Source organism: Panthera tigris, chromosome B2 (genome assembly GCF_018350195.1).
Source record: "Panthera tigris isolate Pti1 chromosome B2, P.tigris_Pti1_mat1.1, whole genome shotgun sequence".
NCBI classification, from domain to species: Eukaryota; Metazoa; Chordata; class Mammalia; order Carnivora; family Felidae; genus Panthera; species Panthera tigris.
The window spans coordinates 90,256,881-90,262,463 of record NC_056664.1 but is presented as its reverse complement, the minus strand read 5'-3'; positions in this window follow the sequence as shown (position 1 = coordinate 90,262,463).

The following is a 5,583-nucleotide window of genomic DNA, read 5'->3' as shown; positions in this document are numbered from 1 at the left end:
TAAATTTTCTCTTCAGGGAGCAAAACTGCATACTGATTTTTCATAAAGTTCATGTAAGAAATATATTTGGAATATTAGAGAGTTCATGCAAATTTTGTTTACACAAATCTTTAGAAGCATGTCTATGATCAGAAAAATAAATGTATGTATATTTACAGAAGAATGAATCTAAAAAACCTATTTTGTCTAATTATATGACTAAAGTATTACCTTTAATATGTAAAGTACCAGCCTATCATCAGAAGAACATAAAAACTGGGATTTTTATTTCCAGTAGAGATGAAATGTTACTTACTATCACTCTACCTTGTTTTCTTACTTGATTTTCTTTATGACTCTCTCACACTCCCAGGGCTGTGTTTAACTCAGCCATGGAACATTCTGACCCACAAAGAAGTCAAATGCACGTCCTTGGCCTCATTAGGACAGCTTCACTAATCATCATTATCCAAATTTACATTTTAAAAATTCCAATAGCAATTATTGTCTGTAGAAACTTTTGGTGATTAATCATGTACTGCTTTGTGACAAACCTATTGTTCTTTTGAACTATTAACTATTTTGTTATTTATCTTTCTGCCAAAATCCTTCTTTCCTATTATCACAAAATTATCTCCCTAAAGCACATATACTATGATCATGCTATAGTCCTGCTCAAAAACTATGCAAGGCACATGCTCATGATCCCTTCTGGCTTTAAGCTCCCTGCTTCCACTGAATTGGTACATTTTAGAGATCATGACACTGTTCCACCTGTACATCCTTCTTTCCCACAGGGACCTTGTGGTAAACAGAGTAAAAGACCCCCAGAGATGTCCACATACTAATCTCCAGAATCTGTGAATGTTACCTTGCTCTGCAGTTGTCAGTAAGGATGTCACGATGGAGAGATTAACCTGGATTTTGTAGGTGGACCCAATGTGATCATAAGGGTCCTTATAAGGGAAGGAGGGAAGCACGAAAGTCAGTGTGAGAAGGAGACTTGAAGACAGAAGCAGAGGGGCGCCTGGGTGGCGCAGTCGGTTAAGCGTCCGACTTCAGCCAGGTCACAATCTCGCGGTCCGTGAGTTCGAGCCCCGCGTCAGGCTCTGGGCTGATGGCTCGGAGCCTGGAGCCTGTTTCCGATTCTGTGTCTCCCTCTCTCTCTGCCCCTCCCCCGTTCATGCTATGTCTCTCTCTGTCCCAAAAATAAATAAAAAAACGTTGAAAAAAAAAAAAAAGACAGAAGCAGAGAGAGCAAAGAGAAAGATTTGAGGATGCAACATTGTTAAATTGGAAGTGAAGCATCTAGAACCTGGAAAAAACAGCCAACAGATTACCCCTAAAGCCTCTAGTCCTGATACCTTCATATAACCCTGTAGGACCCATTTTTGAACTTCTGACCTCCAGAACTGTAATAAATGTATAATCTGTCATAGCAGCAATAAGAAAGCAATACAAACCCAGTTTTGGAAATAAGTCCCTTCTCTCCACTTGTAAAACAGGATTCTCAAATCTTTACTGAGGATTTGGAGAGGCAGAACTGGGAGTTTTGTTTCAGAATAATGAACATTAGAAACATCTCTGTTTTAAAAATGTTTACTTACACTTTTTTTTTCTTTTTCTCTCTGTTGTGCTCTTTTCCCTTCCCTCAAACACTTGTTTTTAATAAATAGAAGTTAATTTTTTTTTCTTTTGTTTGTTTGGCTACTGATAATCCATCTTTGTCGGATCTAATTTCCATGTCAGATGATTCTATCAAACCATTTCCTCAATAAAATCAAAAGAACTCTGATACCAGCTGTTAACCGTTTTTTACAACTGACTGTATGAAGAATAATCTGAGTTTATTATGTAAGTTTTAGTCATAAACGTGGTAATATATAGATTCTCTCTTTTAGATCGTCTTTCTGCTGAAGGTTCCTGGAGTTGCCTTTGAACTACCTCTCAGGAAGAGGTTAATAGATCCAAACTCAGTAGGGCATTATTTTTATTTGCTCTCCTCTAGTGGTAATAGTTTACATGAAATTATATGCAACATCACCAAATACTGTGATTAATGGCATTTATTTTCAAAATGTTTGCCCATAATTTTTTTCTCTGCTTTCTTTGTTTTCCTCATAACCTAAAATGGAGGTCTCTGAAATAAAATTATGACCACGATATAAGTTTTCATAGGAAGAGCTATACCAGATCCAAGGGATTACATCAAATTGCTACATCAACCAACAGTTCTGGTAATACAGACTGTTAGAAAGCCAGACGTCAAAAACAAACACAAAATTTGACAAAGGAGTGCCAGGAATAGTATAGGATACTGTTATTAGCCAATTTCTTGTCATTATTTCCTAACCCATTAGAAAGTTAATAGCAACAGTCACTGAATACAATCAATATGAGTCAGGTCCAAGCTACCTGGAGTATTTCTTTTCTTTTGTATTTAGAAGAAACTTATGTAATCGGTTTGACAAGAAGAAACCAAAAATGTTAACAGTTCTATAAAGGAATTTATTTCATAAATGTCATTCCCTAAATCAAGGTAAGGAAACTATGGCACATTAGCCAAAGTCTGCATTTGATTTTATATTACTTGAGTGGAAACATCCTATATCTAGAAAACAAGGGTTTTCTGGTATTTGATGCTAACATATGCCATTCAAAATGGAGTTTTAATTTTGACTTTTAAAGACTGGAATGGTTGAACCATGATTAATAGTGGCTAATTAGGTAATCAAAATTTCAAAGGGCAGAGATGATATTTAACCATTTAAAATCCCATAGCTCAAATAAATAGACTGACTATATTTATTTATTTATTTATATTTATTATTTATATTATATATAAATATATATAAGTATATAATATGCACATATATAAGTATATAATATGCACATATATATATACATATATATATATATATTTCCAACTCACTTCTACAGAAGCCTTAAGGGCATTATTTTAGTCTTTTGGAGACCTTTCCTGAAAAACTGACAAATCTCAACTCTCCACCAAATCCTCACATCTAAATTCAGTGGACACAATATATAACCATGAGATTATTATTAAAAGAAAAAGTAAGCCAATAAATAACACAGATAATATTCAATAGACATATCACAATAAACCAAAGGCTCCCAAATAAGCACACCTCAATGCCACATATCATTTTGTATGAAAGTATGTTACACAGCACGTCCCAGCCTCAGTTACGTGGCCCTCCACTGGCATTCTCCACTGAAGTAATCACTCACTTGCAACTGCTAACAACCTTATGTTAGTATAAGCTGTTCTCGAAAGGTTTTGTTGTGTTTTGTTTTGTTTTTAATTGTCTTCTACTCTAATGGCTCCTATGTTTTCCTCTGCTGGAAAAGCAGATATCACCAAGTTTAATTCTAAGTGTATTGCTGAGGAGCATTCTACTATAATACATTCCATATTTATTTATTCATTCACCTTTTGAGCATTTGAGCAGTTTCTAGGTTTTAGTATCTTGTTATATAACAAGATTGCTATCAACACTTGCATACAGGTCTTTGTGTGGACACCTATTTTAATTTCTTTTGGTAAATACCTACACATGAAATGGCTGGATTGCATGAAAGGTTAGGTTTAACGTCATAAAAACTGTCAAGCTGTTGTCAAAAGTGGTTGTACCATTTTATATTCCCATCAACAGTGTATGAAGAGTTCCATTTCCCACTTTCTCCAAAATCAATCATTTTAATTTTATTTATTTTTTATTATTTTTCTTCTGTCTCTCTTTAATGTTTTTATTTATTTTTGAGAGAGACAGAGACAGGATGCAAGTGGGTTAGGGGCAGAGAGAGAGAGAGAGGGAGACACAGAATCTAAAGCAGGCTCCAAGCTGTCAGCACAGAGCCCAAAGCAGGGCTCAAACTCGCAAGCTGTAGGATCATGACCTGAGCTGAACTCAGACTCCCAACTGACTGAGCCACCCAGGCGCCCCTCAATCATTTTAATTTTAGCCATTCTAGTAGGTATGCAGTGGTTTTAATGTGCATTTCCCTAATTCGTAATGATGTTGAACATTTTTCATGTGCCTATTTGTCATTTGTAAATCTTCTTTAATGAAGTGTCTGTTCAAATATCTTTGCTCATTTTTGTGGATTGTTTTTGTACTATTAACTTTTGAAAGTTCTTTTATATTCTGTCTACACGTCATTTATCCAATGTATGTGATTTGCAAATATTTTCAACCCAGTTTATAGGTGGTTTTTCATTTTCTAAGCAATGTCTCTTGCAGGGCAAAATGGGTTAATTTTGATGAAGTCCAGTTTGTCAATTTGTTAATAGATGGTGTTTTTGGCGTCATATTTAAGAAAGTATCATGTAACCCAAAGTCTTTTCCTATGCTTTTCTGCATCTATTGAGAAAATAATATGATGTTCTTGTTTAGTTTTTTAATGTGGTGAATTACATTGATTTTCAAATGTTAAATCAATTTTTTTATTTCTGGAATAAATTCCACTTGATCATGATGTATTATCCTTTTTACATATTTTCCTTATATTCACAAAAACTTTTGTTTAAAATTTTTCATCTACATTTAAGAGGAATAGTTATCTGTAGTTTTCTTTTTTTTTTTTTTTGGTAATGTCTTGGTATCAGAGAAATTTTTGCCTCATAAAATGAATTAGGAAGAGGTCCCCCCCCCTTTTTAGATTTCTGGAAGAGTTTGCAGAGATTTGGTATTATTGCTTCCTTCAATGTTTGAGAAATTTCAGTGAAACCATCTGAGACTGGAGTTTCCATTGTAGGATGATTGTTAGCTGCAAATTCAATTTTTTTAGGATAAAAATCTAATTCTATTTATTTATTTCTTCTTATTGAGTTGGATGGTTTGTTTGCAGGAATTTGTTCATTTCACCTAAGTTTTCTGATTTATTGGCATAATGTTGTTCTTAATTGTTAAATCAAAAACTGTCAAAGGCCAGAGATCTTACCCTACTTGCAAGCTAACAAGTTAGCCTGCCATAGTGATGATACATATAGATGTAGATATAGTTATAGATGTAGATACAGATATAGATGTCTAGATAAAGAAACAAGATTTTTAGGATAAGAGAAACCATTTATTGCTTACAGCAAAATAGCCAGAGCATTTTAGCACCAGTTCCCCCAGCCCCTGCCTCTTTGTAGCAACATGAATGAGAACCAGGTATTACCTGCACATGTGGCAGGGATGCATCACAAGAGAGGAATCCCAAAATTATGAGACCGAATGCTTATAGAGATATTGCTGGCACATATGGCCCTTCTTCCCTCTGGAGAGAAAGAGGGAGTTTTTACCCTTAACTGTAAACAAATCCACTCCAAAGAAGAGAGGGATGCTCGTTATCTTTATTATCCTAGAATATATTCTTGTCTTATAAGAATGCTTATAAACAAATGTCTCCAGAGAAGTCAAGTCTCTAAATCTCTGGCTTTCAAGGTCTTTGTTATTCAAACATGCCCCCTTAGTTTGAAGATCTGAACCATGCAGACACATGAAAAATATTTACAGACAACTGTGTACACCAAATATTTCATATTCAAATCCTGTCTTCAGGGGGAGGCCATCCCCAAATCCATTCAGTTATTGT